At 37.8% G+C, this 12,439-nt stretch overlaps 1 protein-coding gene across 21 annotated transcripts in view; it reads left to right on the forward strand.

Moving 5' to 3' along the window:
* TMEM108 (transmembrane protein 108) overlaps nucleotides 1-12,439 on the forward strand; it is a 343,329-nt gene that overhangs the window by 125,110 nt on the left and 205,780 nt on the right. For 11 of the 21 annotated variants that reach the window (XM_038570882.1, XM_038570885.1, XM_038570869.1 and 8 more), the window contains one exon: nucleotides 3,633-3,696. The exons of 9 other annotated variants lie outside the window; for them this stretch is intronic. The gene's annotated coding sequence lies outside the window, so the exon portion shown is untranslated. Of the gene's footprint in view, nucleotides 1-3,632; nucleotides 3,697-3,791; nucleotides 3,811-12,439 lie in introns of those variants that run through there. One more of the 21 variants, XM_038570893.1, reaches the window with a different exon arrangement.

The raw sequence follows: 12,439 nt of genomic DNA on the forward strand, positions 1-12,439 counted from the left end.
GGAGCCTGCTTCTCCCTCCTCCTGTGTCTCTGCCTCTCTCTCTCTCTCTCTCTCTCTCTCTCTCTCTCTATGTCTATCATAAATAAGTAAATCGTAAAAAAAAAGTATTAAAAAAAAAAGACTAAAGCAGGAAACATATTTGTCTTGTCCACATAACTAGCACCTAATGCAGTTCTGGCACCAGGATACTCCATAAATACTTGTTGGATAAATGATCAAATGGGTACTATTATAGCTGAACTAGGTTACTGAGGAGACTTTCCGAAGTCTACTGCAGAAATATTGGGAAAACCAAATGGAAATCAACTTAGAATACACCTATGAAGCATAGATGTTCTTTGTAGGGTCATTTTATTACATATTCTAAGAACAGTCTAATAGTAATTTAGCAGATGGGGGGAATGATTTGCGTTAGGATTTTAAGCAGTAGAAATAAATAAACTAACAACGAGCCTATTGCACTACAACAAAACTAGTCTTACAATTTGAGCTAATTTAATGAAGTTATCTGAGTGACAGATCTTTCTTTTGTGTTTATGTTTGAATAACAGTAGAACAATTTTATAGCAGTTTCTCAAAATTTTAAATTGCAGATTGTCATTAAATTTTGCAGTGATCATCTCACTTTAAGTAGAGGCTTATTTAACAATTCTATAGCTTCTCTGTACCTTGGGTGCCTCACAAATCAATTGTCTTACAGCTAGTGGCAAAGTAGAGCAGGGGGGTAAGAGAATGGGGAGTTGAATGTCATGGTAGATGCCAACAAGAATAGGCAAGATGCTATTGTATGCATCTGCTGTTGATGTACACAGATCGAGTTGTAATGTGTTTATTTGGTTGTTAGAGATTTACATTAACAAAACAGTGTCTGACTTCTCAGCTCCATGGGCAGGTTTTCCCAATTGAGTGAATACTTTCAAGATGCCAGGGGAGCATTCATTTTAATATGTCTCAAGTCATACTTTAGATATAAGAGACAGAAGAAGGTACTTGTTTTCTATTCACAGTACCTTTCAAGAACAGCATTGGTTGCTAAGGAACTACAATAGCATATTTTTCTGCAAACAGTTGGTCTGCTGGGAATTCACATAACTGTTTCAGTCAGACTCTTTTCCCAGAAGAAGACAATATCTCTTTTTTGTTTCCCAGGGTAATGGCAACATGCTGATTTTGATTCAGTTTGTCTATTTTGGTCAAGAGGTATCTCAAGTGAACCTTCATAGGGGTAGAAGAGAAGCTAGGATGGCATATCTACTCTACATCGAATACTGATTTGATTCAGAAAAGAAAAAAAATTTAAAAGACATCCACCTTTACAATTGTTTTTGGAAATTGCCACCATCCATTTGGGTAGTGCCTTTGTCACAAGACTCCTCTATATCTCCTCTGGGCTACAAGGGTCATGATTTCTAGTTCACAGACAAAGAAACTCAGTGACTTACTTTGGAGGAATGAGAATTTAACTTTCAGGGCCTGGAGGGCCTGGAAACTTGCAGGAATTTCTAGACTCTCATTACGTGGAAAAACACTTTTAGGCTGTTTTCTAAAATGCCCTTATCTAAGCCTTTTAAAAGAGAACTAGTTCAAAGTATTTCACTATAAAGAACATTGAAACACAACAAGCATTTCTGTTAGCTCTTAAAATTCCTGCAGTGTAGCAGTTAAGGACGACTTAATTAAAAAACAACTGACAATATCATTAGACTGGTGAGCAAAATAGAACTATTTTCAGACTGGAGTCCTACCTCTAGGCTGCGAAGAGCTTTTATTTAATATTTGGGCTTGTTTCTTTTTGTACTCAGGACAGAATTTAACAGTGATGATGGTTGTGTTCTATCTACTTAAAAGGATGGATATTCAGAAGAAATGAAAACTAATGAAAGTAAATCAACTTTGATTTGTGTAGAATCAGGTATACAGCGTCTTTATTGTGTCAAACACCCTTCTAAACAAGATGTTCCTACAAAACAAAATTGTAGTCAGGAGACCAGATCTTATCTTGGCTCTGTCATAAAAAATTGATCCCAGGCAAATCTCTCAAATTTCTCTGGAGCAGGTAGATTCCAAAGTCCCTTTCAGCCCTAAATTTCATTATATGTAAGGAAATTACATATGATATGTAAATATCTGAGCTCAGCTGACTCAAGTGGAAGTATTTGGCAAAGTTTTAGTAATAAGTAAAATTTAATGAGTGTCTACCATGTATTAAGCATTTTCTAATTTTTTTTTTTTTTTTTGCATTATCTTATTTAATTCCTACAACAACCCTATGAAGGTAGGTACCATTATTACTTCACTTTTACCAGTGAGAAAGTTGAGGAAAGTTAAGTAGCATGTCCTGGGCAAGTTCAACTTATGGTTATATTTAGCCAAATTAGACAAGCTATTGAGGAATAGCTTATACCATCATCACCGGCTTTTTACTCAGACTTAAGTGTTAATCAAGCACTTTGTTTTTTGAAACTCCCAGTCTTGCCCTATATGCAAGAGAACTGATTCATTCCAGTGTTTTCAGAACAAATTATGCCTATGGGGATCCACAGAAATGACACTATGATGGCAAAATGACTTTTAGTAATTAACAAAGAGAAACTTTGAGTGTCAAAACAAAGGCAAATAGGAGTCTGTGTGAATCTGTGGAGGCTGTTGTAAGAATGATGCATTATCAGTAGTGTATACAGAAAAAGCGAAGCACATGTGACAGACCTGTGAAATGTACCTATAAAGGCAGGTGGCATCTGCTGGACAGCTTCAAATGGAGTAGCCTTAAGTTCTCCCTAACAGGAGAGTAGTAAGTTTATCTAGTTGGCGTCTTTATCTTCAGCATCTCAAAGCCTGGGTGTTCAGAAAGTAGTGATTCTGTAGGTGTGTTACAAGTCAACCAACACACTTACAAATGTATTGCCTTTTATGATTCTCAGGTGGCTAAGATGTATGGAGAATGCAAAGAACTTTATGATGTGTTCTCAATAAATACATAATTAGAATTATAGTACATGTACAATATACATGAAGGTTTGAGCAATGTGAGATAATGTATTTAATGAATAGTTCAGATAAATAGTCAATTGGAATGGGTGCAAGGATTATACCTCAGTAACTTTCGAACTAAAAGATAAGGATTTGGAGTTCCAAAAACTGTTTGACTTACTATTTATGTGATTTAAGCAAGTCACTTCACCTTTCTGAGCTTTGTTAATTCATTTGTAAAATAGGATGTCAATAGAACCCAAACTGTAAGGGCAGATTAGAAATCAAACAAAATAATGAGTGTGAAAGAACTTTGCAAAGTTTTTAGATTATATTGTCACTTGAGATAGCAATTAATGATGTTCACAAGAAATATCTAGCTTGGTGCCTTCTAACCATATGTTAGACTGGTACTGCCTTGCCCCCTTTAGTTAGGTATGGCTATGTAATTTACTATTTGGACAAATTTCTATTTGATTATAATATTTGGAAGGGTGGTTGAAAAATAACAGAAGATGAATTACCTTTATTGTATCTATTTCTATCTTTTAAAAAAAAGTACTCTGTAGTTATTTTAGCAAAGTCATGCCTGAGTCTTATTTTAGATAAACTCTTATTCAGTTTCAAGTTCTTACTCTGCTTAACGTACTTTTCTCACTTAGGAAGAGAAGATTAGATCCATTTTAGAACATGTGATCATGAGCCTGGGCTTGAGAACCTTGCAAGGTAATAGCATTTTAAATAAGAGTACTTCACAAAACAAGGACAACAAATCCTTCTGGATGGTGCCTAAGACACAACTACTTTAGATTGTACTTTTTTTCTGCATTAAAGAATATGGTAAGCACCCATTATTGTCGGATCTGAGGATCAGTTAGAATGAGGCCAATATGCTGCCATTGAATATATCTTTCTGTAAGCATGTGTAAGCCAGATGAATGAGGTCCTTTCTTTGTTCTTGGATAAATGATTAGCCCATTCCTGGGGAATATTAGTTTGTTGGAAGGCTGGTTGGTGCTGGCACTGAAGACAGTGACATCGGCCTTTTGAATGTTCAGTCTTTTCAGATTGCACACTAAACCCATCTTTTGGAAGCAAATCCTAACATACCATATGCCAGGTATGTGAGTAGTCATTTTCAAAAAGATTTTGTCCTTTAATCCTCTTAATAATCCTGTGAGTCTTGTCAACTCCCTTTAGAAATTAAAATAAAAACACACAAAACTCAGTTCTGCCCTCCACACTTATTTCTGTTGTACCTCCATGTATCTTAGAGATTGTTTAGGTGTGAAGTAGGTTGGCCTAAGGAAACAGACTTGTAGATTTTTTAATATCACAAAAGTATGCTCTGCGCCCAGCATAGAGCTCAACATGGGACTTAAACTCACAGCCCTAATTCAAGACCTGAGCTGAGATCAAGTTGAGTGCTTAACTGACTGAGGCACCCGGGTTCCCCTATTTTTCATAGATAATTTAAAAATGCCTGAGAGTCAGTAGGAGAAAAATTGCCCATAATTCAGCCATGCATGACAAAGTGGATACTTTGGCAAGCCTCCCCTTTCTTTTTTTTATTTTAAATTTTTATTTATTTATGATAGTCACACAGAGAGAGAGAGAGGGAGGGAGAGGCAGAGACACAGGCAGAGGGAGAAGCAGGCTCCATGCACCAGGAGCCCGACGTGGGATTCAATCCTGGGTCTCCAGGATCACGCCCTGGGCCAAAGGCAGGCAGGCGCCAAACCGCTGCACCACCCGGGGATCCCCAAGCCTCCCCTTCCTAAGCTCAAGTGCATGCAGCATGTGCGGAAGAAAATGAGAGAACTTTGTCCCTCTTCCAGCAGAACTGAGTGTGTCAAGAATAAGGGTCAGGAGAATTAAATCAGTAAATAAGTAGCCATGAGAGATGCTATCACAGGGCTAGTGTCTGTGATTACTGTCTCCTGCTGACCTTTTCTTTTTTCTTTCTTTTTTTTTAATTTAAATTCAGTTTGCCAATATAAAGTACCTACATAGTTTCAGATGTAGTGTGCAGTGATTTATCAGTTGTGTATAACACCCAGTACTCATCACATTACATGGTCTCCTTAATGCCCATCACCAAATTGCCCCTTTCCCCTAACCACTTCGCCTCCATCAACCCTCAGTTTGTTTCTTGTAGTTAAGTATTTCTCAGGATTACTCTCCCTCTCTGATGACTTTCCAGTTTTCCCTCACCCTATGATCCTCTGTGCTGCTGCTTATATTCCACATATGAATGAAACCATATGATAATTATCTTTCTCTGATTGACTTATTTCACTCAGCATAATACCCTCCAGTTCCATCCACATCAAAGCAAATGGTGGGTATTTGTCGTTTGTAATGGCTGAGTAATATTCCATTGTATACATAAACCACATCTTCTTTATCCATTCATCTTTCAGTGGACACCGAGGCTCCTTCCACAGTTTGACTATTGTGGCCATTGCTGCTAGAAACATTAGGGTGCAGGTGTCCTGCCATTTCACTGCATCTGTATCTTTGGGGTAAATCCCCAGCAGTGCAATTGCTGAGTCATAGGGCAGATCTATTTTTAACTCTTTGAGGAACCTCCACACAGTTTTCTAGTGTGGCTGTACCAGTTCACATTCCCACCAACAGTTCAAGAGGGTTCCCCTTTCTCCACATCCTCTCCAACATTTGTTGTTTCCTGCCTTGTTAATTTTCCCCATTCTCACTGGTGTGAGGTGGTATCTCATTGTGGTTTGGATTTGTATTTCCCTGATGGCAAGTGATGCAGAGCATTTTCTCATGTGCGTGTTGGCCATGTGTATGTCGTCTTCGGAGAAATTTCTGTTCATGTCTTCTGCCCATTTCATGATTGGATTGTCTTTGCTGTTCAGTTTAATAAGTTCTTTATAGAACTTGGATACTAGCCCTTTATCTGATATGTCACTTGCAAATATCTTCTCCCATTCTGTAGGTTGTCTTTTAGTTTTGTTGACTGTTTCTTTTGCTGTGCAGAAGCTTCTTATCTTGATGAAGTTCCAATAATTCATTTTTGCTTTTGTTTATCTTGCCTTCATGGATGTATCTTGCAAGAAGTTACTGTGGCCAAGTTCAAAAAGGGTGTTGCCTGTGTTCTTCTCTAGGATTTTGATGGGATCTTGTCTCACATGTAGATCTTTCATCCATTTTGAGTCTATCTTTGTGTATGGTGTAAGAGAATGGTCCAGTTTCATTCTTCTGCATGTGACTGTCCAATTTTCCCAGCACCATTTATTGAAGAGACTGTCCTTTTTCCAGTGGATAGTCTTTCCGCTTTGTCTAATATTAGTTGACCATGAAGTTGAGGGTCCACTTCTGGATTCTCTATTCTGTTCCATTGATCTATGTTTCTGTTTTTGTGCCAGTACCACACTGTCTTGATGACCACAGCTTTGTAGTGCAACCTGAAATCTGGCATTGTGATGCCCCCAGCTATGGTTTTCTTTTTTAATATTGCCCTGGCTATTCGGAGTCTTTTCTGATTCCACACAAATCTTAAGATGGTTTGTTCCAACTCTCTGAAGAAAGTCCATGGTATTTTGATAGAGATTGCATTGAATGTGTAAATTGACCTGGGTAGCATTGACATTTTCACAATATTAATTCTTCCAATCCAGGAGCATGGAATATTTTTCCATCTCTTTGTGTCTCCCTCAATTTCTTTCAGAAGTGTTCTGTAGTTTTTAGGGTATAGATCCTTTACCTCTTTGGTTAGGTTTCTTCCTAGGTATCTTATATTTTTGGGTGCAAATGTAAATAGGATTGACTCCTTAATTTCTCTTTCTTCAGTCTCATTGTTAGTGTATAGAAATGCCACTGACTTCTGGGCATTGATTTTTGTATCCTGCCACACTGCCAAATTGCTGTATGGGTTCTAGCAATTTTGGGGTGGAGTCTTTTGGGGTTTCTATGTACAGTATCATGTCATCTGTGAAGAGGGAGAGTGTGACTTCTTTGCCAATTTGTTTTTTGTTTTTTGTTTTTTTTCTTTGCCAGTTTGAATGCCTTTTATTTATTTTTTGTTGTTGTTGCCTGATTGCTGAGGCTAGGACTTCTAGTACTATGTTGAATAGCAGTGGGGAGAGTGGACATCCCTGTTATGTTCCTGATCTTAGGGGAAAGGCTCCCAGTGTTTCCCCATTGAGAATGATAATTTTCTGTGGGCTTTTCGTAGATGGCTTTTAAGATGCTGAGGAATGTTCCCTCTATCCCTACACTCTGAAGAGTTTTGATCAGGAATGGATGCTGGATTTTGTCAAATGCTTTCTCTGCATCTATTGAGAGGATCATATGGTTCTTGTTTTTTCTCTTGCTGATATGATCAATCACATTGATTGCTTTACAAGTGTTGAACCAACCTTGCATCCAGGGGATAAATCCCACTTGGTCATGGTGAATAATCTACATTTATGTCTTTTATCCATTTTGAGTTTATCTTTCTGTATGGTATAAGAAAATGATCTAGTTTCATTCTTCTATATGTGGCTGTCCATTTTTTCCATCACCATTTATTGAAGAGACTATTTTATTTTCCACTAGATATTATTTCTTGCTTTGGGAATATTAGTTGACCATAGAGTTGAGGGTCTATTTTCTGGGTTCTTTATTCTGTTCCATTGATCTATGTGTCTGTTCTTGTGCCAGTACCATGGTGTCTTGATGATAACAGCTTTGTAATATAGCTTGAAGTTAGGCATTGTGGTGCTACCAGCTTTGGTTTTCTTTTCAACATTCCTGTGGCTATTCAGGGTCTTTCTGGTTCTGTAGAAATTTGAAGATTATTTGTTCCAACTCTGTGAAAAATGTCCATGGTATTTTGATAAGGATTGCATTGAATGTGTAGATTGCTCTGGGTAGCATAGATATTTTCACAATATTTAATCTTCTAATCCATGAGCATGGAATGTTTTTCCATCTCTTTATGTCTGCAATTTCTTTTATAAGTGTTCCATAGTTTTCTGAGTATAGATCCTTTGCCTCTTTGCTTAGGTTTGTTCCTAGGTATCTTATGATTTTTGGTACACTTGTAATGGGAGCAATTCCTTAATTTCTCTTTCTTCAGTCTCATTGTTAGTGTATAGAAATGCCACTGATTTCTGTGCATTGATTTCATATCCTGCCATGTTGCTGAATTGCTGTATGAGTTCTAGCAATTTTGGGTTGGAATCTTTAGGGTTTTTCACATAAAGTGTCATATCACCTGCAAAGTGAGAGTTTGACTTCTTCTTTACCAAAGTGAATGCCTTTGATTTCTTTTTGTTATCTGATTGGTGAGACTAGGACTTCTAGTACTATGCTGAACTGTGGTGAGAGTGGATATCCTTGTCATGTTCCTGATCTTAGAGGAAAAGTTCTCAGTTTTCCCCCATTGAGAATGATTTTTGCTGTGGGCTTTTTGTAAATGGCTTTTATGATATTGAGGTATGTTCCTTCTGTCCCTATACTGTGGAGAGTTTTCATAGAGAAAGGATACTGTAACTTTGTCAAATGCTTTTTCTGTATCAATTGAGAGGATCATATAGCTCTTGTCCTTTCTCTTATTATTGTGATGTATCACATTGGTTGATTTGCAAATTTGAACCACCCTTGCAACTCAGAAATAAATTTCACTGGGCCGTGGTGAATAATCTTTTAAATGTACTTTTGGATACTATTGGCTAGTATCTTGGTGAGTATTTTGGCATATGTGATCTCCTGGGATGTTGGTCTGTAATTCTCCTTTTTGGTGAGGTCTTTGTCTGGTTTTGGGATCTAGGTAATGCTGGCCTCATAGAACAAGTTTGGAAATTTTCCTTCCATTTCTATTTTTTGGAACCACTTCAGTACCATAGGTATTATTTTTTCGTTAAATGTTTGGTAGAATTCCCCTGGGAAGCCATCTGGCCCTGGACTCTGTTCGAACATTTTTTTATTACTGCTTCAATTTCCTTTTGGTTATGGATCTGTTCAGATTTTCTATTTCTTCCTGTTTCAGTTTTGGTAGTTTATAAGTTTCCAGGAATGAATCCCTTTCTTCCAGATTACCTAATTTGTTGGCATATGGTTGCTCATAATGTTTTGATAATTGTTTATATTCCCTTGGTGTTGGTTGTGATCTCTTTCATTCATGATTTTATTAATTTGTGTCCTTTTTTTTTTCCTTTTTGATATATCTGGCTAGGGGTTTATCGATCTTACTAATTCTTTTAAAGAACCAGCCACTAGTTTTGTTGATCTGTTCTTCTGTTCTACTGTTCTTCCGATTTCTGTTTCATTGAGTTCTGCTCTGTTTATTATTTCTCTTCTCCTGCTTGGTTTAGGCTTTATTTTCTGTTCTTTCTCCAGCTCCTATAAGTGTGTGGTTAGCTTCTGTATTTGAGATTTTTCTAATTTTTTAAGAGAGGCTTGTACTGCAATGTACTTCCCTCTTAGGACCACCTTTGCTGTATCCCAAAGGTTGTGAGGAGTTGTGTTTTTATTTTCATTTATTTCTATGCATTTTTAAAATTCTTCTTTAATTTTCTAGTTGACCCATTCATTCTTTAGTAGGATGTTCTTTAACCTCCAAATGTTTGAATTCCTTCCACATTTTCTCTTGCGATTGAGTTCAAGTTTCAAAACATTGTGGCCTGAAAATATGCAGGGAATAATCACAGTCTTTTGGTATTGGTTAAGATCTGATTTGTGACCCAGTATGTGATCTGTTCTGGAGAATGTTCCATGTGCACTCGAGAAGAATGTATATTCTCTTGCTTTAGTATAGAATGCTCTGTATATATCTGTGAAGTCCATCTGCTCCAGTGTGTCATTCAGAGCTCTTGTTTCTTTGTTGATCTTCTGCCTAGATAATCTGTCTATTGCTGTGAGTGGGGTGTTGAAATTCCATACTATTCTTGTATTGTTATCAATGTTTCTTTACTTCACTTATTAATTGGTTGATAGAATTAGCTGCTCCATAACTAGGAGCATATATATGTATAATTGTTAGATCTTCTTGTTGGATAGACCCTTTAAGTATGATATAGTGTCTTTTTTCATCTCTTAGCATATAGTCTTTGGTTTAAAATCTATTTGTCTGACATGAGGATTGATACTCCAGTTTTCTTTCGAGGTCCATTGGCATGATAAATGCTTTTCCACCCCCTCACTTTCAGTCTGGAGATGTCTTTAGTCTAAAATGAGTCTCTTGTAGACAGCAAATGGATGGGTCTTGCTTTTTTATCCAGCCTGATACCCTGTGTCTTTTGATTGAAGCATTTAGTCCATTTACATTCAAACTAACTCTTAAAAGATAAGATGCCTTTGTATTACCTGTAAAGTCCCTGTTTCTGTAGATTGTCTCTGTTTTTTTTTTTTTTTCCAGTTTATGTTACTCTTGGGCTTTTTCTTTGCTTTCAGGATCCTTAATATTTCTTGCAGGGCTGGCTTGGTGGTCACATATTCTTTTAGCTTCTGTCTGTCCTGGAAGCTCTCTATCTCTCCTTCCATTGTGATTGAAAGCCTTGCTGGATAAAGTATTCTTGGCTGCATGTTTTTCTCATATAGTACCTGGAATATATCCTGCCAGTCCTTTCTGGCCTGCCAGGTCTCTGTGGATACGTTTGATGCCAGTCTGATGTTCCTACTCTTTCCTTACTCTGTAGGTAAGGAACCTCTTGCCTCAAGCTGCTTTCAGGATTTTCTCTTTATCTCTGAAATTTGCAATCTTCACCATTATATGTCAGGGTGTTGATCTGTTTTTATTGATTTGGGGAGAGGCCCTCTCTACCTCTTGGACATGAATGCCTGTTTCCTTCCCTAGATTAGAGAAGTTCTAAGCTATGATTTGCTCAAATACACTTTTTGGTGCTCTTTCTCTTTCTTTGCCCTCAGGCACCTCAATAATTCTGATATTGCTTTGTTTTACTGCATTGCTGATTTCTCAAAGCCTCCCGCATGGTCCATTTAGTTGTTTCTCTTTTTTTTCCTCAGCTTCCTTCCTTCATCAACTTATCTTCTGTGTCACTTACTCTCTCTTCTGCCTCATTTACCCTAGCTGTTAGAGCATCCAATTTAGACTGTATATCAATTAAAGCATTTTTAATTTTGGCCCAATTAGATCTCATTTCTGCACTAAGAGATTCCCCAGTATCTTATGCTTTTTTCCAAGCCCAGCTAGTAACTTTATAATTGTTAACCTGAATTCCATCTCTGACATTTTACTTATATCTATGTCGATTAGATCTGTGGCAGAGAATATTATTACCTCTGGTTCTTTCTTTTGTGGTGAATTCCTCCTTTGAGTCATTTTGTCCTGAGAAGAATGGATGAACAAGTGAGCACTATCAAAAATATCAACCATGCTAAGCAAAATACACACTAGACAAATCCAAAGATGTCCAAAACCAAAAAAGACAAGGACAAAGAAAAACGAAAAAAAGGGAGAGGTGGGGTGAGAGAATATAATCTTACAGAGTGGACAAAATAAGGTGATTCACTTGGTTCTGAGTATATTTTGGCTTGTGTGTTAGAAGACACTAAAGTCCAAAATTATAAAAAAGTAAAACATACATACAAAAAATAAAATTGAATATAGTGAAAGGAAGCCAAAAATGAATTCTGTATCTCTAAAATGTGTTAAAAAAAAAATAAAAATGAAGGTTAAAAAAGACTTAAAAACAAAGAATTGATAAAATAAGAAACTAGTTGACATGGGGAAAATTGGAAAATTTTAAGCTGAGAGATCAATCATAAGAAAAGTTTGAGTTCTATATACTATTTCCTCCTAGCATTGGAGTTTTACAATCCTTTTCAGTCAATAAACTTGTGGTTCATCTGTTCTTTCAGCTGGTCTCCCAGAGGGTGCCTGCTGTGCTGATTCTCAGGTGTCTGTGCCTGGGAGGACTTGTACCGACCGTCCTTTGCCAGGGGGGCCAGGCCCAGTGTAAGCTGTTTGCTGTGTGTGACTTTCCTTCCCTGAAGGCTTTCCGTACCTCTTTAGAGGGTGAAAATAAAAATGGGCATGCCAAACTCTGCAGGCTCCAATCCTATAGTGTGCGGCCACTTCGTTCCTCTTGGGGGAAGGCAGAGGGACACTTATTTGTGCACTTTTTTGCAGTGCCCTGGTAGGGAGAGCGTTCACCCTGTCACGTGCACATCTGCTCTGCCTGTCCCTCAGGAAGGCAGTGTTGCTGCAGTCTAGTCCTTTGCAGGGACCCAACACAGAGTGGTCACCCTGTCAGCCAGGGTTCCTGGTTTATGTGAACCAAGCTGAGAGTCCCATGCTAGGCTTGCTGACCTAAACCAGTTTCCCCTCTCCAGTCCTTGATAATTATGCTGGCTCAGACACACCTATTCTTTCTGTGACTCCGGGGATCTTGAGATCCCACTGTCCCCTCTGGGATTCTGCCCCACTTCACCACTGAGCACCTTTCAGGCAGGGAAGTCTCACTGAAGTAGATTTCTAAAGGTCCCAGTTTTGCAC

The sequence above is a fragment of the Canis lupus genome, chromosome 23 (assembly GCF_011100685.1).
Source record: "Canis lupus familiaris isolate Mischka breed German Shepherd chromosome 23, alternate assembly UU_Cfam_GSD_1.0, whole genome shotgun sequence".
Lineage (NCBI taxonomy): Eukaryota > Metazoa > Chordata > Mammalia > Carnivora > Canidae > Canis > Canis lupus.